Source organism: Toxorhynchites rutilus, chromosome 3 (genome assembly GCF_029784135.1).
Source record: "Toxorhynchites rutilus septentrionalis strain SRP chromosome 3, ASM2978413v1, whole genome shotgun sequence".
Taxonomy (NCBI): Eukaryota; Metazoa; Arthropoda; class Insecta; order Diptera; family Culicidae; genus Toxorhynchites; species Toxorhynchites rutilus.
The window spans coordinates 118,159,920-118,184,709 of record NC_073746.1 but is presented as its reverse complement, the minus strand read 5'-3'; the positions used below and the strand labels follow the sequence as shown (position 1 = coordinate 118,184,709).

Below are 24,790 nucleotides of genomic sequence, written 5' to 3'. Positions count from 1 at the left end.
ATTCCTCAAAATAGTTTCCTTCGAGGGCAATACAATTGGTATAGTGAATTCCCAACATTTCGATTTCCTTCCTGTTGTACGAAACGTCTAAGTAATTGAAATGTCAGTGCCATTTTGCAGACTACCTATTGGACTCAAGAGTGATGTCCACGTTTCATCCATTGTCACAAAACGTCGAAAGAAGTCCACTCGATTACGCTTCAAAAACGCCAAACCGGCTGTTAAATCATCAACGCGCCGCTGTTTTTGGTGGACGGTCAGCAAACGAGGCACCCATCGCGCGGATAACTTTTTTTATGTCCAAAATGTCGTGTAAAATGTATTCCACTCGTTCTTTTGAAATACCTACGGCCTCAGCTAACTCGAGTAACTTCACTCTACGATCGTTCAAAACGAGTCGATGCACTTGTTTTACGATTTCTGGATTCGTAGCCTCTTTTGGCCGTCCAGAGCGAGGTATGTCTGCGGTGATTGTACGGCCCATTTTAAATTCACTAAACCGCCGATAAACTGTTGTTCTCGAAGGAGCAGAAGTGGAATAACATTTCGCCAACCACTGCATTGATTGTTCAGGAATTTTTCTCATCGAAAAACGATGTTTGATTAAAATACAGGGTTTTCCATTTCGGGCTTCCGAAAGTATACAGCCCTGCGCTGACAACCGTTTGACATAGCTGTCAACCAAAGCGTCATATCGTTAGTTGAATGTCTGCCATTTTACAATATGGATCGTTTTAGCATCGCACAACGTGTTAATTTTGTTAAATTATTCTATAAAAATGATGAAAACCGACAAATGTTTTTCGAGCATTACGGATGGATTTTGGTCGTCATGGACGGCCTACAGAGCACACAATCGCTAATGTAGTGCGTAAATTCGAACAAACTGGATCCGTAGCGGATATTGTGAAACCTGTGCATCATCGTAATGTGCGTTCGGCCGAAAATATTGCTGCTGTTGCTGCCAGTGTGGAGGATCACCCGAATGTTTCGATTCCACGGCGTGCTCAGCAATTGGGCTTGTCAAACACATCATTGTGGCGCCAAAAGTCACTGTTTGGTGCGCATTATGGACTGGTGGAGTCATCGGGCCGTATTTCTTTGAAAATGAGGACGGCGAGACGGTAACTGTGAATGGTGAGCGCTATGGCCGCATGTTAACCGATTTTTTTTGCCACAAATTGAAGATATGGATACGGATGACATGTGGTTTCAGCAGGACGGCGCCACGTGCCACACAACACGACCGAACATGGCCATATTGCGAACGAAATTTGAGGGACGCATAATTTCGCGTTTTGGTAATGCCAATTGGCCGTCCAGATCATGCGATTTGAACCCGCTAGACTTTTTTTTTGTGGGGTTATGCGAAAGACCGTGTCTATGGCAACTCTCCGCAAACTCTTGAACATTTGAAAGACAACATTCGTGAAGTTATGACCGAGATACCGCCCCATATGTGCCGTAAAGTCATCGAAAATTACCTGTTCCGGATCAAGGTGTGCGAGGAAGCCCTAGGTGGACATTTGAATGATGTTGTATTTCACACATAATGGCATAAACCAAACTTTAATTTGAAATACAAGTATCATAGAAATTCGAACTCTAAGTGTGTTTTATTTCAATTTACTTTCGGAATTTAAAGTTGGAAAACGCTGTATAATACAGTATTCCTTTCTTCCCATTTGCTATACGAATGCTCAGGTAGTGATACTTAAACAACTGTAGTTTGTGAACAAATAAATGAAATGTCATGCAACTTCATTTTTAGTGGCGCCATCTGTTTAAAAATCCCGCGACTTTTCAGCCCATGTAGTAAAATGTAAAATCATTGTTTGAAAAGTGAACATGTAGTGAGAAAATGAAAGATATCGAACCCTTACATTCTTTCAAATATACACCAGGAATTTTTGTTTTCAAAGAAAATGGTTTATCTATCATTTAGATTTATATTATCGCCTTCAAAATATGCCCATTCTGAAGCAATATACTTTTTCCTACGAGAAATCCAGTCACCGAAACACTTTTTCTGGCTGCATTCAGAATTGCCTTCAGTTCTCGCAGGGAGGTCTTCATATTGAACAGTCGAGAGGGTTCAAATCTGGACTGTTTGGAGACCGAATATTTATCGGCCCACACACACAAAAATGTACAAAAAAATTGATAAAAACTACCCAAAAATGAGTAAATGAAATTTTCACTTATACTATACAGTGATACAAACTCGTAATCGTACTCCGCCATGCAGATCTCCTTTCCCTTCTTTTGAAAGTCGGAAACAAGGTTTCGGAACATTTTATTTAGATAAAGCCATAGTGTCACATGAGAGTTAAAAGGTTTGCTATCTGTTTTCAGAATAATGGTTTTTATTTCTGTACAAATGGTGAATGTATGTGCTAATGTATGAAAATTGACTAAAACTCGTAATCGTACGCTGGTTGAAATCTCAACTCCATTTCGAAGGCGTTAATCAATTTTAGAATTTCATCATTAGAATGGTATCTCTTGTTCATTAGCACTATCATTAGCTGTCTTTAGCCGTTATCTACGAGTTTTTTGGTGTATTCGGAAGGAATACTCATCCACTTTTTATGGTGCTCCCGTGGCCGAGTGGTTAGTGTCCCACATTATCATGCCGAGGGTTCGGGTTCGATTCCCGTTCTGGCCGGGAGATTTTTCGTCAAAGAAATTTCTTCCGACTTGCACTGTGGTCACGCGTATTCTAGAGCTTGCCACTCCAGAAGACATATTCAAGGCGTGTTTTTCGGCATAGAAATCTCAACTATGTACTACTAATAAAAATGACGCAAGTAATATCTACGTTGAGAAGGCCAAAGTTCCAATGGAAACGTTGGAGCCATCAAAGAAGAAGAAGAAATCATCTACTTTTCGATCAAGTTGTTTTTAAAATCGTTATTTTTAGAAATTTGATGGTTTCTAAATTTCCTACACAGATAACATCCATAGTTTTTAATTGGGATTGATGCCGGGAGATTGTGGAGGAATATTAATAACTTTTGAGCAATTGTAATGTAACCATTTGCGTACTTTGGGTCATTGTCCTGGTAAAACTTGAATCCTTGATTTAATCTCATTTTGTTCACACTTTGCTTCTTATTTTCCTTCAGGATGTTCAAGTAAGCATTCTGATCCAATACACCATCGATGAAAACAAAATTGCCCATACATGAACCCTCATACCATCCCTCCACCACCACCATGTTTATACATTGTCTTCAGATTTTTACTTTCAATTCATTCCACCATACAAAATACTACTACAGGAGCCAAAGATATTAAATTTGGACTCTCAACATCTTTCCAGTAAAACATTGATGTGTTTCATGCTGTTTGTAAAAATGAAATTTCGAGTTCCTGATTTATTTTGCTGTTGAACGTTTTTTCTGTCTGTGCTCGGGCATTCAAGTTGTTGTTCCTCGGCACATTACAAAGTTTTTTTTTGTTCAATTTGAATTTCATTGATGGTGTATCGGATCAGAATGTTTACTTGAACATCCTACAGAAAAACATGAAGCAATGTGTGAACAAAATGAGATTGAATCAAGGATTCAAGTTTTACCAAGACAATGACCCAAAGCACAAGGCTCATAAAGTTTGCAAATGGTTACATTACAATTGCTCAAACGTTATTATTATTCCTCCACAATCTCCCGGCATCAAACCCAGTTATACACTATGGATGTTATCTGTTTAGAAAATTTAGAAACCATCAAATTTCTAAAAATAACGATTTAAAAACAACTTGATCGAAAAATGGATGAATATTCCTTCCGAATACACCAAAAACTCATAGATAACGGCTAAAGATAGTTGCAATGAACAAGGGGTACCATTCTAATGATGGAATTCTGAAATTGATCAACGCCTTCGAAATCGAGTTAAGATTTCAACCAGCGTACGATTATGAGTTTGAGTCAATTTTCATACATGAGCACATACATTCGCCATTTTGTTTTCCCTTTATTGATTTAATTAGGCTCAAGTGGATAAAGAGCCACCATCAAGCAATACATTTTAAAACTATTTGAATATATTATAACTACATAATTATTAACTTAAGTCTAATTAGCTAAAAATACAGTGCAACTACAGTGCAATATAAAAAAAAATTATTCCTTCGTTGTCTCGTCGGTATTATCCTTGTCTGGAACAGTGCCTGTGGTGGGTCGTAACAAGTACATCGCCAGATGATGTAGCAACGGTATCCTTTGGTAGTGAGTGCCTCCTTGTTATGTTAATAGCTCCCGTAATGATCTTGGTTTTGCCAACTGGTGAGTGACTGCTGTCGGGAAATGGAGAAGAATTCCCGATACGCTATTTGTCTTTCAAAAACTGTGCCCTGCATACTACCCATCTTTGCGAGTGTATCCGCTTTCTCATTACCAGGAATAGAGCAATGGGAAGGAATCCAAATGAAAGTGATTCGAATACTTTTATCAACAAGAAAATCCAATGCATTCCTAATTTCGATAAGAAAATATGATGCTTTCGTCTGTTGTTTCAAGGATTGAATGGCTTGTATACTGCTATGACTATCCGTGAAAATAAAATAGTGATCAGGTGGTAAGGACTCAATGGTCTTAATTGCATGATATATTGCAGCCAGTTCGGCAACATACACTGAACAAGAGTCTTCAAGTTTATGAAAGCTAGTGTAATGTTCATTAAAGATACTAAAACCAGTGGATCCGTTGATTCTTGAACCATCAGTGAAAAACATTCTTGAAGAATTGATATGATTATATTTTGAAGCGAAAATATTGGGGATTAACGATGATCGAAGATGATCTGAAATGTCTCGAGTTTCGTCTTTCATAGTCATTCGTCTTTCAACGGAAGATCTGCAAAAGTTCGGAAAGCTAACATTATTGAAGATGTCTGCTGAAGGTTTTATTTCTTGAGAAATGTAATGAGAGTACAGATCCATGGATCTCGACCGTTGGTTCAATTCGAGAAGCTTCTTACAATTCTCAATTACTAATGGGTTCATGATTTCGCTTCGTATTAAGAAGCGATAGGACAGTTCCCAAAACCGAACCTGCAATGGTAAAACACCTGCCAGGACTTCAAGGCTCATGTTGTGTGTTGATTGCATGCACCCTAAGGCTAAACGTAAGCAACTGTACTGTATCCTCTCCAGTTTAATGATGTGGGTTTTAGCAGCAGAACGGAAACAAAACGAACCATACTCCATGACTGACAGTATTGTAGTTTCGTACAGCCGTATTAGGTCTTCTGGATGAGCACCCCACCATGTTCCAGTAACTGTCCGGAGAAAATTTGTTCTCTGTTGACATTTTTTATTCAGATACGCAATATGTTTTCCCCATGTACATTTAGAATCAAACCAAACTCCAAGATATTTGAAACTCGTGGATTGAACGATGGGTTTGTTGAACAATTGAAGCTGAAGTTCGGGAGGTTGGTGTTTCCTAGAAAATACAACAATTTCTGTTTTCTCAGTTGAGAATTCAATACCTAGCTTCACAGCCCATGTAGATAAATTATTTAATGAAATTTGCAGCGGTCTTTGCAAATCAATAGTTCTAGTACCTGATATGAATACAACACTATCATCTGCCAGTTGCCTCAAAGTACATCCATCTGCAAGATGATCTGTATCATTCTGTATCATTAATATAGAAATTATACAGAAGAGGACTTAAGCAAGAACCTTGAGGGAGACCTATGTAGCTAGTCCTAAAGTCTGCTTCATTTAATATTGGAACAAATTCTTTTGCTCATTGTGGCGCTCCTAGTGGACGGATTTGGAAACTTTTTTCACCCACGTGTCGGGAAATTCATTGCCTTTCACCATGTATTTATGTCATAACACCAAACGATAGCATTTTGTAAACAACCGCCATGGAAGCCGAACGGAGAGATAAAATTGTGCACAGTTTTCTTGAAAATCCATTGTTGTCGGCATCTAAGCTAGCTAAACAGCTTAAAATGCCCAGAAATACCGTATGGCGTGTTATCAAGCAGTACAAGGAAACATTGACGACGGCTCGGAAGCCGCATTCGAAGCGTCGGAGTGGAACTGTCGACCGGAAACTGCGTGGGAAAGTCATCAAGGCCGTCAAGAGGAATCCCAATCTTTCAGACCGCGATTTGGCCAATAAGTTTCAGGCCGCTCACAGTACGGTGCGACGAATTCGTCTCCGGAAAGGAATAAGGTCATTCCGAGCCAGCAAACAGCCAAATCGGACGCTGAAGCAGAACAATGTGGCCAGAATCCGTGCTCGAAAGCTGTACGACCAAGTGCTGACCAAGTTCGACGAATGTATTCTGATGGACGATGAGACCTACGTGAAGGCGGACTTTGGGCAAATCCCAGGTCAAAAATTTTATTTGGCGACGGCTCGGGGGGATGTACCTGCAAAATTTAAGTTCGTGTTTGCGGATAAATTCGTCCGCAAGTACATGATTTGGCAGGGGATATGCAGTTGTGGACAGAAAACCAAAGTCTTTCTAACTGACAAGACAATGACATCAGAAGTCTACAAAAAAGAGTGCCTACAGAAACGGATTCTGCCGTTTATTCGTGCCCACGACCGTCCAGTAATGTTTTGGCCGGACCTCGCAAGCTGCCATTACAGCAAAACGGTTATGGAATGGTACGCAACGAACGGGGTCAGCGTAATACCGAAGGACCTCAACCCCCCAAACTGCCCCCAGTTCCGGCCGATAGAGAAATACTGGGCAATCACGAAGCGGAGGCTTAAGGCAAAGGGAAAACTTGTTAGGAACATGATTCAAATGAAGAACTGGTGGAATCAAATCGCCAAAACGGTGGACGAAAAGGGTGTGCGCCGCCTAATGTGCCGTATTACGGGAAAAGTACGAGAATTTCTTCGAAACAGCAATGAATAATTTTTTTAATTTTTTTTATGAAAGAGTAAAGAAAATGCTACATTTGTATGGAAAACAAATTATGAATTCGTTAATAAATGACTGAACTACACGCAATTGTTTGTGTTCCAATATTAAATAAAGCAGACTTCAGAAACGGCACAATTTCCATGAGAAAAGTGCATGTGCTTTTCGGATAACAGATTAAACAAAAAGTTGTTTAAACTTGGTGAAAATCCATGGTTGTGAAGTTTATCGGATAAAATTCTTATAGATACTGAGTCAAACGCCCCTTTAATGTCTAAGAAAACAGAAGCCATCTGTTTTTTATTACCAAAGGTCGTCTGAATTTCGGAAGCAAGTAACGCGAGACAATCATTTGTCCCTTTGCCCTTGCGGAAACCGAACTGCGTATCTGATAAAAAGTTATTCTCTTCAACCCATTCGTCTAAACGTCGGAGTATCATTTTTTCCAATAACTTACGGATGCAAGATAGCATGGCTATTGGTCTGTATGAGTTATGGTGGGAAGCTGGCTTATTCAGTTTTTGAATGGCTATTACTCTCACTTGTCTCCACTCGATAGGGACAATATTTTGCTCAATAAACTTATTGAATAACCTTAATAAACGTTTCTTAGCGACGTTTGGAAGGTTCTTCAAAAGATTAAATTTTATTCCATCGGAACCAGGAGCTGAATCATTGCACGAAAGAAGTGCAAGTGAGAATTCAGTCATAGAAAACAATGTGGAAGACGATGTATTACGAGATATGTCTTCTGCAGGGACAAAATCTGGACATACTTTTTTGGCAAAATCAAGAATCCATCGGTCGGAATACTGTTTGTTTTCGTTTCGTAAACACCTGGCTGTGTTCCACAGGGTACTCATAGATGTTTCCCTTGACAAACCATTGACATATCGTCGCCAATAACTGCTTTTTTTCGCTCCAATAAGATTTTTGAATTTGGTCTCCAAAAGTTCATACTTATCAAAATTTTGCATTGAGCCATTTTTGCGGAAATTTTTGAAAGCAGAGGATTTATTGAAATAAGCATTCGAGCACTCTTTGTCCCACCAAGGAGCGCCAGCGCGTCGGCGAAGTTTTGCACCAGGGAAACGTTTCGTTTGAGCTTGAATGGCAGTGTGGTGAATCAAACTAGCAATGAAATCATATTCTTCGAGAGGTGGAAGTTCAGGAGTCGAATTGATGCTCTCTGATATAATACTAGCAAATTTCTCCCAGTCAATATTATGGGTAAGATCGTATACAACTTCGACCAATTTCTGTGGACACATCTCATTGGCAATAGAAACAAGGATTGGTAAGTGATCGCTACCGTGAGGATCTTGGATTATTTCCCACATACAATCTAACGATAAAGTAGACGAACAAAGTGACAAGTCTAGTGTACTTTCTCTTGCAGGGGGTTTGGGTACTCTTGTAGCTTCGCCAGTGTTCAAAATTGATAAATTGAAATTATCGCATAGATCGTAGATGATTGAGGAACGGTTATCATCATAGGGTGCCCCCCAGACCACACCATGTGAATTGAAATCACCCAATATTAACTTAGGTTCAGGTAAAATCTCGATAATTCCATCGAGTTGGTTGCGTGAAATTCCAACTCTGGGAGGAATATATACAGAAGCAATGTATAGGTCTTTTCCCCTTATTGTGGTTTGACAAGCAACTACCTCGAATCCTAGAAGCGATGGTAATGGGATTTTATAGAAGGAATGGCATTTTTTGATCCCCAAAAGAACGCCACCGTCTAAACGGATAATGTTAAAATCATGAAAATTCAAGTCCTCATCAGGTGTAAGCCATGTTTCACGAAGAGCAAATGCGTCAGAATTTATATTGTTGACTAAAAATTTTAACGATTCGATTTTGGGTTTAATACTTCTGCAGTTCCATTGAATAACTTTAATTGTATCTATATCGCTTATAGAACAATTAGGCATCGAGAGAGAAAATGGTTGCAAGGAGGGGCCATTTTTCTGTCAAAAATGCAAATAATGCAGGAACCAAACTAATGATAATACTTTTGAGGGGCTCGGGAATGTTTAAAGCATCTAGAATGTGACTCGGAATATTTGGAAGGGAAAATAACCCAGCTTTGGAAGACCCGGACGGAGTGTTCACGTCTTTTTGTGTTCTCGGGGAAGTAAAACCAGGAGGTGTTTGCTTTGGAGGTTTTTGTTTTGGAGTTTTATCACTTCCAGAGGATTTCTCAAATGGTTTAACGTTTTCTTGCTTCTTACGAGGAGTCGGAGGAGTAAGAGGAGCAGAATTTTTTCTTTTTCTTGGGCCTCCCGGTATTAACATGAATGCTTCTTCAATGGAAGTAAAATTTTCACAATCATCGGTTGGCAGAATTGCATAAGGATTTTCTTGTGCTCCAGGATTAGGGGTCTCTTTTGCCACAGCCCTTTTGAGCATTTCAGCATAGGTCGTCTTGGATCGTTGTTTGAGAGAGTCCTTAACTTTTGCCTCCCGCGATTTAAACGCTGGACACGCAGAAAGATCGTGAACTTCTCCTTTGCAAAAAATGCAGTTATCGGCATCTTCAGAGCATGATTTATCCTCATGCATCCCCCCACATTTTGCACAACGTATCTTGTTGCTGCAGTGGGAGTCTGTATGCCCCAATTGCTTGCATTTCATACAGCTCATCACTTTAGGTACGTAAAGGCGCACCGGAAGCAAAACCTTTTCAATTTCCACAAATTGTGGAAGAGCTTTTCCTAGAAAGGTTACTCGAAACGAACCTGATTTGAAGTACTCTTTCCCTTTTTCGGAATGAGATACCAAATGCAATTTCTTGCAGGCAAGTATCTTCAGATGATCAATATTGGCATTCTTGAATCGACCTTTTCCTTCGTGTAATATTTCATCACACGTTAGACTAGGGTCGGTGATGACACCATCAATTTCAACGTCCTTTCAAGGAATATACAGAAAATATTCCTCCGTAAAAAGTTTGCATTGCGTAATCTCAGTGGCTTGCTTGCGGTCTTTGACAATCACGCGAAGCTTGTTCTGCCTAATTAGCTTTATCGAATCGACCGTGCTAAAATTCTTTTTGAGTTCCCTGACTATTGTCAAAATTCTCAGAGCTTTCTGACGGGGGCGAAAATAAACATGGTAAGGTCCATCGGAATCTTCAGGATAGGACTTAATCCGGGGAGCTGTTTTTGATGGTGAATCGGGGTTCCCCGGCTCCGGGTTAGTTGATTCGTTATTAGGAATGGGAGGGGCAGGGGGTGAAAGCAAGAAATTAATTTCTTGTTAATGGGGACGATAACAACAGAAAGGAAAAGCAAAAAAAAGAGTAACTCCAACAAGCTGGGTCGCTGACTGTAAGCCGGTGACGATGTTAGTCCAGGTAGTCGATGGGTGCCCTGTTTAGATCCTGAGTGCTGGCGAGTATGTATACCTGTAAAACACATTTTTTTAAAAATAGGTAGCAAAAGAGTAATAGAAAAGAACTTGATACTTCCTTTCCACTCTGCAGCGAAAGAAAAACACGTCCTTCTCCGATGAGATCAGGGAAGGAACCATCACATTCACCATTTGTAGAGAAATAAAAATCATTATTTTGAAAACAGATAGCAAACCTTTTAACTCTCATGTGACATTATGACTTTATCAGAATAGAGTGTTGGAAACCTTGTTTCCGACTTTCAAAAGAAGGGAAAAGAGATCTGCATGGTGGAGTACGATTACGAGTTTGTATCACTGTATCTACATGTACACTATAGTCATCACTATTCGCCGGCTCTGCTCACCGTCTTTTATGTGGAAAAGGTATATGCACCGAATTAGGAAAATCACGCCTAAGTTGATTCGAAAATGCACCATTTTAGGCATAATTTATAATCAATTTTGGATCTACTTATAGCAACGAACTGAAAAAAAAACTCTTTTTAGAATAGCAACAAAAAGAATAAACTCAAACCAGTAGGATCTTATCCCAACCCAATCCTTGATTAAAATGAGATCTCTTTTCTTATTCCGCTTCATAATCCGGAAACAATATCATTTGATCCTTCGAAGCGGATGAGCCATCATACTACTAGCATCCCGCATAGCACTTCATAGATGTGCACGCAAACTACGGTACCAACACTATCGTTACTGGTGCAGAACAAACAAGCAGCAAAAAAAAAAACTCCAGCCAGGAGTATGAGATATCCAATCTATCCAATTCAAAATATAAATCGTTGGAACGATTTGCTCAGGTTTCCAGTGCCGCTTCGAACGTCGTCCCGGTAAGACACGCAAACGCGAGTTTTTCAACTTTTCGGTTCCACACCGCAAAGTCAGGTCAAGTGTTGTGCAGTTGGGCTGGTGATTTGGAAAGTGTGTGGTGGTTATTTAATTAGCTCTACGATTTCGGTTTCCCAGCATTTGCAGCATTCCCCCGGCTCGAACGTTTCAAACGATCCCACCAAATTACCGCATTCTTTTCGACTGGCGTGTTTAAATTGGGCTGTGATGTGTTTAGTAATGTGTCCCGAAATCATAGCGTTCGGCGTATCGGTAGCCGCAATCAGAAACCTGTTAATGAGATTCGCGAGTGGAATTATTGCCGGTTGTTGTGAAGATTACTCAAATTTCAGTCGTTCGTTCAAATCTATCCCGTGGGGTTACCATTGAGAGTGGCCAGTGGCATATCTGTAGGAAATGGAATTATAGAACGATAATTCTTGGAACGATCTTGATCTGAAGTCGTATTCAGGAATTGCGCAAGATGTTCGCAAGCACCCGTGTCTTCACCCATTGATGCAAACGAGGAGCCTGGTTAGTTAGATCGGGGAGTCGAATTGAATTTTTAAATTAAACTCAATTTATGTGGATTCTGAACGCTCCAACATATGCCCCGATCGTGGATTGTTGCATCGGAATCCTTGCCATCAAACGAAGCGGAGAAATTGCTTCGCCGACGAGAAGTACATATCTCTCGAACGACGCTATATCGCTATTATTCAATTGAGGAATATGACAATCAAGGGTAATATTTTGCCCGCTAGACAGTGTAGTGATCGCGCGGTCGGATGTCCCGGACACGGATTGCGGTAGTGATTCGAACGGGTAGATCGTATGGAAGAATTCATGTTGCTAAGAAAAACGGACCGTAAAAGGCAAAACGAGATTGGGTAGCTAGAATCACAATTAGGATCAATAACAACATCAGTAATGTGTTTTGAATTATTGTGTTCGTTGTATCAGAGACATGTATTCAAAAATAGATACAGATTTGGTGAATTGGTTCCGGGATCCATGAATATACTTAAAATGTTATAAACGGCATTTCGATCCTTTCTCAACCAAGAGTTTTTGACTGCTCAATTCATCTCAGGCTCTTTCGGTTGAAGAGAATACTTTTTTGAGAACATCGCATGATACACAGAAACTCAAAAACTCTGGTCAACAACCCACAACGGAAAATCCTCGGACAATTCATAAAATCAACCTAATATCCTAGCTGTTCGAATATCTCACATTTACTTTTTCGATTCCAATTCTATCAGAACTCGATTGACCTGTATTTTGAAAACCTGAGTAAAAAAAATATCATAATTTGCCAATTACTTGATTCAGATTTTTTATAGCACGCGATAAAAATTAATGGCACCATCAACGCGAAAATAGCCATATTTTCTAGTTTCGAAAAAGGGGAAAGCGAAAGCCAGCCCTCTGAGAACTTTAATATTGTTTATGGTTCTGATTCCGTAGCAGCCACTTACTCGTAATTATTTTTAAATTGGGGAATGTAAATAATGTAAATTCTTTAGTCCGACCACCATATATTTAATTGATGTTAAATATTTCCCACTAAAGTGTGATACCCATACAACGTCACCGTCACCGTCATTCTTGGATTAATCCTGCCGACGTCGAAGTTGACGCTGATGGTGGTGTATGTTTTTTGGCTAATATAAGAGAAACGGAATTACTACGGAACTCTCCTTCGCGGATAATCGAGGTTCTACTGTAGTTCACTCACTCGCATAACGAAGGGAAATGTCAGAGCAAGTATGAAAAATAAGTGTGGTTATGTTATGAAGGACAGTTCTGTCCATTCTTAAAATGTTGCTTATTAGTAAATAATTTATCATTCAAATTTTGTTGAAAAATAATTCAGCACGATAAAAAATCAAACTATAGCGCCACTTCTATATACTTCAACATATTAAATTGAAATTTGATTTGATAAACAATTCAACAAACCAACGTATCCTGAAATGTTGCTAGATTTATTAGTGATTTTTTTGAACTTATAGACCAACATATTGTTTTTGTTTTTTTCATGAGGCGTTCGTTTCTACATTTTCAGTGTTTGCCAATTACCGTTTCGCTGAATAATTCACTTTTGTTTGTTAAGGCATACTTACATACATACTTATATTATTATAGAAATCATTTCTCCCAGTGGCATTCTTTTGCTTTTCCAAGCTACGAATCATGACACAAAAGAGAATGAGACAACTCTGCTTCGGTTCGCACTTCATGATACACGAGCAAGTAAATCAAAACCGTCACTATCGGTTCCGGTGCAGAAAGTTTATATTCTTCTTTTCCTCTTACTCATTTGATATCGAACTTCTCCATGCACCACGAAGCAACAGAATCATACGAACTACGCAATACTACGTATATTCATTTACTGCAATAGATCCTGACCCGTAATTGTCAGAGAGCGCAAACTATATTTTATATATATTTTTCATTTTTAATGCTGCTATCTCTTGCAAGATAAATGTTCATATAGACCGCAAAGTTTTACTAGCAACACCGCTCCAGTGAGAAACAAAAACTTTCTCGTCTTAGCTCTTCTATCATTCGCCGCTCTCCGCAAACAGTGACCGAATAATGATATATTTTGACGTAGGACTACGTCTAACCGGAAGATATAGGGGGTGAAATGGAAATCTAGGCACTGAACAAGTAGGAAAAAATGCAAGATTTGGAACGCTTATAACTCGAGCATTTCTCAATAGATCGCAAAGGTTTTTGCATCAATTGATAGGAAATATATCTACGCATCTATCATAACGAATAACATTTCATTTTTCTTGAGATAAATAATTGAATAATTGTAAAATATCAAGCATTGTCAAAATGCACTATGTGCCCATTTTTGATTGGTCCATTTTGTGCTCCTCAAATCGTACCGACCAAAAGGGGCAACCAGAGCAGCAGCGAAATAGAATGAAGCACGATTGGAAAGGAAAAAGAAAAAAATGAACGACACATTGGTCGCAGTCTCACACATGCGTAATTCTCGAGCCAGCCAGTCAGCTTAAAAATCCTCGCTCCGCTGCCGTAACGATCCATTCTTTGTGTGGACACCGACTGGACAACATCGTTGCTGGACGGGCTGGACGGCGAGGGATCGAGTGCCTTTCTCAAGGCAAGAGGGCGGAGGTGGTAGCGCTGGAGTAGAATAGAGTAGAGTTTTCAAAGGGCCTTTCTCAAGGCTAGAGACGAATGAACTGCAAAAGTTTAAAGTCTCTATAATACAATACCTTCCTTCCGTAACGATCATTCTCATTCAAACCGTACACCACATCGGTTCGCATCACAACACATCAACAAACCAACCCAAACAGCCATGTCTGGACATGGTAAAGGAGGAAAAGTGAAGGGAAAGGCAAAATCCCGCTCGAACCGTGTTGATCTGGAGTTCCCCGCAAGGGTAGCTAGGCCGAGCGCGTTAGTACCACTCCACCTAGCCGGCGTTATATAGTTTCGGCCGCCGGAGTGATCGAGTTAGCTGGCAAAGCTGCTCGCGACGATAAGAAAACCCGCATTCGGAACAGAACACATTCGGTTCAGTGGACATCAAGACAACAGGCAGTTGCAGCGAGTGGCGAGTGGCAAACGCAATCGCAAAACGGCATCAGGTAGCAGAAGAAAAAAGTTTGTTCTTTATACAAACTGCTTTGGTGGTAAATCCAGAACAAGGCGGCATCGAGGGCGTTCGAAATGGTTTTTTTTCAAGCCACGAGTACTAAGTTTTCTAAATTGGAACCATTCCATAAAACAAGGCGCTTTTCAGGGCCATTAAACCTTCCAAAAAAGAGTTTAGGAAATACAGTTCAATGCTTTCTAAAACAATATCCAAAATAATAATAAAACACAAATTGATTTTTTCATAATTTGTTTGCCAGGATATGATGAGTATGTGAATTTGGCAGTTGTTCTGAGCTTATTGATTTTCACCAACTCTTAAATTGCTTCTGGATTGAAAGTACAATAATTTACACTTATCTCGACATTTAGCTAATTGGACGGACCTGTAATGCGACATATTAAGTTGGACATTTTTGTAAACATAGAGTTCGGGGTCCAAATTATGACTCCTCATTGAAAGCCGACACTGTACCACTGTCATCGCAAATGTTCAATTACAGGTTAAAAATACCTCCAATCCGATACTGAGTGGTCGTAATGCGACGTGCCATTGAATGTAATTTACTGTAAAATATGTCACAAGCTGGATGGGAAGAAATTTTCCAACTGTGAAAGCTGTGGCGAGTGGCAAATGCAATCGCTAAACAGAAAGGTTTAGCCGAACAAGATGGGGATATCGAGTGATAACAAAACAATAAACTCTTTAGATTGAAGATAATTTTGTGATCCTGAAAAGGACCCTTTTTAGCCTGCATGTGAATCCAACGAGCGAACAAATCGTAATGAATGTATTTTTTTGCCATCGCTCCCTTTTAACGCTCATTCGTTCGTCTCGTTGGACTCGCCCCTCTGGCTGAGTCTGCCGATTTGTCTCTATCCTGTGAGTGTGTACCGCTAGAGTATAAAACACGCGGACCCCAAAAAAATATCTTATTTTCTTTCAAACCGTAAACCCGTGTGGTTGTACGGCAAGTTAAGGGAAAGGCAAAGTCTCACTCGAACCGTGCAGGTCTCCAGTTCCCTGTTGATCGCATTCACTGATTGCTCCGCAAGGGTAACTAGGCCGAACGGATTGGTGCCGGAGCACCAGTATACCTAACAGCGATTATAGAGTTTCGGCCGTCAGAGTGCTCGAGTTGGCTTGCAAAGCTGCTCACGACTATCAGAAAACCCGCATCAAGAACAGAGCAGCTTCGGTTAGGCGCTCATCAAGGCAACAATTAGTTTCAGTGAGTGGCAAAGTGTTTCTCCGGCACGTCGCATTAAATGTAATTTACTGAACAATATGTCACAAGCTGGATGGGAAGAAATTTTCCAACTGTGAAAGCTGTGGCGAGTGGCAAACGCAATAGCTAAACAGGAAGGTTTAACCGAACAAGATGGGAATATCGAGTGATAACAAAAACACAACACCAAAGGTTCTTCTCAGAACCATCAACATATTCATAAAGAGTAAACAGTAAACTAATCCATTTTTCAGGTAGATAGGTAGGTATTCAAAAAAAATAGGTAGGTAGGTAGATGAAAATAAAACAATATATTTAAAATATATATTTAACAAAAGCTGTCCCCTTTGTATAGTCCTACGTCACTCCGGTTATGTCCCCGACATTACCCACCCGTATTTTTTTATCCAAAATATATATTGACGTGGGACTACGTCTAACCGGAGTATATGGGGGTAAAATGAAAACCCAAACACAGAACATGCAGTAAAAAATGAAAGATTCCAAATGCTTATAACTCGAACATTTCTTACTGGATCGGAAAGTTGTTTGCATCAATTGATACGGAATATTTCTACACTTCTATCTAAAATGTTCTAAAATGTTATTTTTCATTAGATAAACAATTGAATAACTGTGAAATGTCAAGCGTTATCCAAACGCCCTAACTGCCTAGTAGATTTACGGTTTCCCGAACACAGACTTTCTAATTCAATGTACTTGTGGGAATCCGCTTAGGGGGAATCCACTTTGCAAATACATGAAAGTTGGGGGTATTTTTGTTCCGACTGAAATGTGTTTCCCTAACACAGACTTCCAATCCATTGAGCGTGGGGAAGTTGGTATTGTTGGTACTTGCAAGTCGGCGGTATTTTCGTTCCGGTTGAAATGTATTTCCCCAACACAAACTTCTGAACCAAGGTGTCCGGGGAAATTGGCATTGCAAATACATGCAAATCGAGGGCATTTTTGTTCCGACTGAAATGTGTTTGTCTAACACAGATTTCAAAACCAAGATGTAATCATACCAAACGTAAAAGAACTGTCATTAAATTTATATGTAGCGAAGAACATAATCTATCCAAATGTATGAATTGACCTCACATGGCATTATACAATATTTTTACTCACAAAGCAAATATATTGAATTCAATTGAATTCGGAAATTGTTTTATTCAATCAAAAATTTAATCAATACAAACAAATAATTGCTAAGCTGAGGTAGTCCACGTCAACCTTGCGGTTATATCATAGATATAACCCACCCATTTTTTTATTAAGGCTCATATGGCGTGAACCTGAAGGGGCCGGGAGTTCAATATTTCGACAATGTTTGCCTTATAACTATGTTAGTAATATATAACCGATTACTCGCGGTTGGCTCGAGGTTAGTATTACAAGTGTTAGTATTACATAGTTTTTTATGTACCATTACTAGCTCTGCACTTGTCTGTGCAGCGTTAGGGTAAGGTGACATTGGCTCGGAGTACGCACAAAAATTTGATTGTATGAATAGAAACCAACAATTTTGTTCGATAGAAGCTGACGAATTCGAACGAAGCAAGTGGGAAGCAATGTAACCACACCAATACAACTCAATGTTGTTGTTACGTTCACTATTGCATACAATTCGTACGACCACTTTTCTGCATCCAGTGTCACCGCCGCCTTATTCGCTATATCTAGAACGGAACGATATATGCGGTTCAAACTTGTATGTAGCTTCGAGAATGGTGTGCGATGTTAGGTACAGCTCGGATGTGCAATTAACAGGCTTTATTCCTCGCTTCGTATATTCACTTGGTGCAACAAACGTGGATACTGTCATTCGATCATGTATTTGAATCATCGTGAATGGTTAGTAGCATGACACATTGTGGTTCATACAATATTGATAAATATCCATGTTCATTTGTCTCCATTCGTTAATTCAAGGACTATTCACCTATTTAGGATTATTCATACACAGTTCGTTCTGAACTGTGTACACTGTTCACATAAACTGTGAGGCATTCCCAACGTACTTAGATAGTAACAAAGTATATTCACGTTACTTTTAGAAATATGAATATATATTTCTTCCTAAAAAGCCTCATATTTGTTGTAGAAAAATGTGTGAAAAATGATATTTTTCTGTACATTCACAATGAAAAATATGATTTACCAATGTTTCTCTACTGTAGTATAATACGGCTGACTTAAAACCCAGCATCCTATGCCTTGTTGACATCGTCCATAAACAATAGCTTCGTCATTGAAACATTGATGGATGCATGATACCGTTGCTTCCAATCTCTAAAAAGGCCCCGAGGTATCCGGCCCTGGAAAAAAAGTATTAACATTCTTCAAAGAGCAACACAGACAAATCCTAACGAAAAGAATAATATTGGGATACTAAGGAGAAGTACACTTCGCAACTCTTTAGTGTCCCAATTTACTCGCTTTTTCACACCTATAGGCGGAATTCCATTTATTCAACATGCTGCATGCTACAATTCGATGGTTCTTGCTTATTTGAGTGTCTTTTTTTACGACATAATTGGTCTTGTCGAGCAATGTTGGCCTTGTCCAATGGCCTGCGGATCGGCATGACGTGTGTCACACGACAAGTTTGACAATATTGAAGCAACTACGCCATTCATTGACGATTACCATAATTCACCACAATGAAAGAACAACAAAAGATTTGATCATAAAAACAATAACATCAGAACGGATATGTTGGAGCAGTGAGCGTTCGCATACTACTGTGTAGTGGCTGAGGTGGAAACAAAATAAAAAAATTGCGCAAGTCGTTTAGATGGAATACCGCTTGGACAGTGTGTAATCCGATATGTTTCTGTTCAAATTCGAGGAAAACTTTTCGGAAGCTTTATCAATAGAATAATGTTGCTCCGTACATATTCCTCTATATCCTCAATTCGCACGTCCTTATCATAGGAGAAATCGATGATAAACTTTAATCGTCCATGTAACTTTATGTTAATTAATTTCCAGGAGGAGCATCTACAGTGACTCTAATTCGAAATCGTACCTCATCGTGCAGATCTCTTTCCACCACCTTTGAAAATCGAAAATAAGCTTTCCAAACATTCTATCAGGATGATGATAAAAATTTTAAAGCTTAAACTTTCGGCTTTTGGAATATTCCACGAACATATTATTATCTTGGAGTGTGTAGATATAGTGAACAAAAATATCGAGAGGAAATGAAAAATCGATTTTATTCTGTTATTACAAAAAATTTGTGAATCCATTTAACCTTATCAACCAGCTTTCATTTGATCCCTATAACGAGTCTGCAGGATCATTCAACTCAGAGATATTTTTATTTGAGTTCCCCCTTCGTTTTTTTATATCCCATTTGTTTATTGTAGGTTCATTAGAGTTTCAGCTGTAACAGAGCCGAATTTTTAAATCGTGTACATGTCACATGTTTATCATAGCTACAATTAGCACATTGCACAGTTGCCATTTTTCGGCGTAAGAGTATTCCCTTTTATACCATTGCATATGGTACATTTACACAGTAGCCATTCAGGCGTAAAAGTATTCCTCCTGTTCTTCCATTATCCAGTTAGACCGGACAGCGGAGACAGTTGATATGATCATTGTTGAATTATTAATAGAACAGCAGCCCGATGTGTCTTCCAGAGCAGAGCAGTTGTATGGATCAACCGATCTTATTTCGACCGTGGATCGATCTCCATCGCTGATGATTGTTGCGTGGACGTAGTTATTCTATAACAACACAAAGATGGTCAGTTGAGGGCCCTAAGTTTCCAACTCACGATCGATCGCTTACTAAGCGAACGCGCAACCAATGTGGCTATGGAAACCCCCCCCCCACCCCTTCGTTTTTGATTATAAATAATTTAATAAACTTTCGTTTTCACGAGTCTGTGGGTGAGGAGTGCATGTCTATGTAAAAATGCGTACAAACGCATGGAGGTGGAAGAGTTCTACTTCTTCTGCTTCACATAACAGGGTGGAATGGTAGATGAGGTATATGTGAATCGGCAAACAAAAAAAAATATCTTCATTCATTACATTGAATATGAAATTTATGGAGAAGAATCGAAAAAACAAGTTGAAAATACTCACGATTTCGTGATATTTTTAGGTAAAATACACATGAAATCATGAAGTTTCTTTATTTTTTAATGGATAGCTATGGTATTGTGCGCTCTTTCCATTGTCTTATTCTTATTATTAGGCATCGGGAGCAGTAGCTCTTTCGGTGAAATAATGTTCGTTTGAGTCATTGAGAATTATGAATTGAAGAAAATTAATATTTCATTTCGTTTCATTTTTGTGATGCGATGTTATGCCGATCTCAATAAGTTTTCGCATGATAATCGCTGCCTCCTCCTAATTAACGAAAGATCACTGTATGGGTGACACTTTCCTCGTTGCTGAAATCTTGAATGAAGTTTGAGTGATGTATGAAATCTTGCATCTGATTACATCAACATCTTGCTAGTTTATTAGATAGAACGAATTATTACGCAATTTTGTGTTACATACAACATTTATGGGAACAAAGTTGGAAGAAAGAATGCATAATACATGATTTACCTTCGCATCCGCTCGCAAAACATACCTCTCTTATCTTTTAAGTTGCTCACTTGTTTTATTATTTTCACTGTTGATGTCTCAAGCGAAAAATACTGGACAAATTTACCGTCTAATGGTATATATTATAACATATATCGTAAGAACGATTCTGCGTAAAACTATTAATAAACGTTACATTTTTCGTAGAGTGACCCCCCTATATAGAAATCAAAGACGTAGTCCTACGTCAAAATATAGCTCAACTGTAGTATATGTCAAATAACGTTGAGGTATTCCAAAAATCAACACGAAATCATTTTAATGTCATATTTTTGATTTAGACACTAAAATGTTTTGGAGGCGATCTATCGTACTGGTAACATCCATACCTCTCACTCTAAAGGTCATGAGTTCAATTCTCACTCCCGACATTCTTCCAAAAAGGGAAGTAAAAGTGACGAACCAGTCTAAAATGTCACTATAATACAGAAAATAATAACTGAAATTTTATCAAATGCAAACCGCCCTGACCTGACATAGTAAACGCGATTTCAATGCGGCGAAACTGTGTGTGGAGTGTTTTAGTGCGAGTGAACGCAAGTGATGGTTGCCAGACGATGTTCTCCTTTTCTCTTTTTTCTACATCTTTTTTTCATGAATATCTTCACAATCGAACTCATCGAACGAAATCAAGGATTGAGGGTTGTTAAATTATTATTTTCGTTTTGTTCGATGAATTCTATAACTGTATTCTGTATTTACATAATGCATATAATGAAAACGCTACGTTAAGGGCTTTCCATTTAACTTGTTCACAAATAAAAACGATCTCACAGTCCAACTATTTACAAAATAAAGACATGTTATCGTATCTGGCATCCTTGTACTGGTTTGTTTACATGTAGAATGGAGTGGAACGAAACATCAAAAAACGCGCGATCTAAAGCGATCAGTTTGTCATGGCACGCAATGAACAAACTTTTTGTTTACCGAAAAAATTGAAAATAAAGTTTGAACATGCTACATTTTTTCAAAAACTAGTTTTTTGACACAATAAAGCCCATATAGTCTCCAGCAACTGGTTTTTCATTTGATCCTGGACAAATGAAAAATAAATATTTATGGCATTTTGAAATTTGCAGGTTTTTCTTATAAATTTTTTAACTGAAAAACTACCCAACTAACAATTCCCCCTCAGTGTGACGTTTTTATGATGGCTTTATTTAGATCCACGCATAATAATGCCTGAATTAATTGTCATCAAATCCTCTATTCAAGCCTTGTTCAAGCAAATTAGGAGAAATTATGAAGCTATAGCCAATATTGTTCGTTAGATGCAGTTTAAAGTCAATTAGAAAACGTTTATCCAACTCCAACGTGTGGTGGAAACGTCTATTCGACCATCTTCTTCTTCTTCTTCAATGGCACTAACGTTCCTAGAGGAACTTCGCCGCCTCAACGTAGTATTACTTGCGTCATTTTTATTAGTACTCAGTTGGGATTTCTATGCCAAATAACACGCCTTGAATGCATTCTGAGTGGCAAGCTCTAGAATACGCGTGATCACAGTGCAAGTCGGAGGAAATTTCTTTGACGAAAAATTCCCCCGACCAGAACGGGAATCGTACCCGAACACCCGGCATGTTAGTTATGACGCTAACCACTCGGCCAAGGGAGCACTCTATTCGACCATATTCTTATTTGATTAGCTCTACTTAGATGGCGATATCGAAGAAGATCTTTGTCTGACTGCATTAATTTCTTCTACCAAATTTCTATAAATAGAATTAGTTTTTTAGCATCTTGACAGACACTCGTTAGAGTCTTCTACAACTACTAGATAAAACTTGTTTAGTTTCTAATGAATTTTCAAGAAAAAAATTAAAATGTCCTAGATTCAAACTTACCACCTATGCATCGATGAACCTCCATCAAACCATTTGCTACGTTAGAATACTTTATAATGTAATGCCAAGCAGTCGAACATGAACTTAAAAACACTGGCAGCAAATAATGATAGCGATATAGTGTATTGGACAAAGTTTTAGATCATATTAAAATGTGAACTTTTGTCGAAGACATCAGTTTTCTATTTTTCATAGTTTCCGGAATACATTTGTACGGAGACTCCTGAAAAAAAAAGACGGGGACATAACCGGAGTGACGTAGGACTATACAAAGGGGGCAGCTTTTGTTAAATATATATTTAAATATATTGTTTTATTTTCATCTCCTCCGTGAATACCTACCTATCTACCTGAAAAATGGATTAGTTTACTGTTTACTCTTTATGAATATGTTGATGGTTCTGAAAAGAACATTCGGTGTTGTGTTTTTGTTATCACTCGATATTCCCATCTTGTTCGGTTAAACCTTCCTGTTTTGCTATTGCGTTTGCCACTCGCCACAGCTTTCACAGTTGGAAAATTTCTTCCCATCCAGCTTGTGACATGTTACATTTAATGCGACGTGCCGGAGAAACACTTTGCCACTCACTGAAACTAATTGTTGCCTTGATGAGCGCCGATCCGAAGCTGCTCTGTTCTTGATGCGGGTTTTCTGATTGTCGTGAGCAGCTTTGCAAGCCAACTCGAGCACTCTGACGGCCGAAACTCTATAATCGCTGTTAGGTATACTGGTGCTCCGGCACCAATTCGTTCGGCCTAGTTACCCTTGCGGAGCAATCAGTGAATGCGACCAACAGAGAACTGGAAACCTGCACGGTTCGAGTGAGACTTTAACTTTCCCTTAACTTGTCTTCCTTTGTTACGTCCACGATGCCGTACAACCACACGGGTTTACGGTTTGAAAGAAAATAAGATATTTTTTTGGGGTCCGCGTGTTTTATACTCTAACGGTACACACTCACAGGATAGAGACAAATCGGTAGACTCAGCCAGAGGGGCGAGTCCAACGAGACGAACGAATGAGCGTTAAAAGGGAGCGATGGCAAAAAAATACATTCATTACGATTTGTTCGCTTGTTGGATTCACATGCAGGCTAAAAAGGGTCCTTTTCAGGATCGCAAAATTATCTTCAATCTAAAGAGTTTATTGTTTTGTTATCACTCGTTATCCCCATCTTGTTCGGCTAAACCTTCCTGTTTAGCGATTTGTTGCCACTCGCCACAGCTTTCACAGTTGGAAAATTTCTTCCCATCCAGCTTTGTGACATGTTGTACAGTAAATTACATTCAATGCGACGTGCCGAAGCGCCGCTCATTGTCGCATTGGAGGCGATTTTAACCTGTAATTGAACATTTGCGATGACAGTGGTACAGTGTCGACTTTCAATGTCATAATTTGGATCTCTATGTTTACAAAAATGTCCAACTAAATAAGTCGCATTACATGTCCATCCAATTAGCTAAATGTCGAACTAATTGTAAATTACTGTACTTTCAATCTGGAAACAATTTAAGAATTGGTGAAAATTGAATAATGAGGGAAGTCCCAAACTATCAATAAGCTCAGAACAACTGCCAAATTCACATACTCATCAGATCCTGGCAAACAAATTATGAAAAAATCAATTTGTGTTTTATTATTATTTTGGATAATGTTTTAGAAAGCATTGAACTGTATTTCCTCAACTCTTTTTTGGAAGGTTGATGGCCCTGAAAAGCGCCTTGTTTTATGGAATTGTTCTAATTTAGAAAACTTAGTACTCGTGGTTTTGAAAAAAACCATTTCGAACGCCCTCGATGCCGCCTTGTTCTGGATTTGCCACCAAAGCAGTTTGTATAAAGAACAAACTTTTTTCTTCTGCTACCTGATGCCGTTTTGCGATTGCGTTTGCCACTCGCCACTCGCTGCAACTGCCTGTTGTCTTGATGTCCACCGAACCGAATGTGTTCTGTTCCGAATGCGGGTTTTCTTATCGTCGCGAGCAGCTTTGCCAGCTAACTCGATCACTTCGGCGGCCGAAACTATATAACGCCGGCTAGGTGGACTGGTGCACTGGTACTAACGCGCTCGGCCTAGCTACTCTTGCGGGGAACTCCAGAACTCCATATCAACACGGTTGGAGCGGGATTTTGCCTTTCCCTTCACTTTTCCTCCTTTACCATGTCCAGACATGGCTGCTTGGGTTGGTTTGTTGATGTGTTGTGATGCGAACCGATGTGGTGTACGGTTTGAATGAGAATGATCGTTACGGCAGCGGAGCGGGGATTTTTAAGCTGACTGGCTGGCTCGAGAATTAC

At 39.2% G+C, this 24,790-nt stretch overlaps 1 protein-coding gene across 9 annotated transcripts in view; it reads left to right on the top strand.

Moving 5' to 3' along the window:
- Nucleotides 1–24,790, top strand: part of LOC129775728 (uncharacterized) — a 64,131-nt gene that overhangs the window by 6,964 nt on the left and 32,377 nt on the right. Inside the window, exon 1 of one of the 9 annotated variants that reach the window (XM_055780785.1) lies at nt 11,033–11,153. The exons of 5 other annotated variants lie outside the window; for them this stretch is intronic. The gene's annotated coding sequence lies outside the window, so the exon portion shown is untranslated. Of the gene's footprint in view, nt 1–11,032; nt 11,245–11,305; nt 11,686–24,790 lie in introns of those variants that run through there. 3 more of the 9 variants (XM_055780779.1, XM_055780781.1, XM_055780783.1) reach the window with 3 other exon arrangements.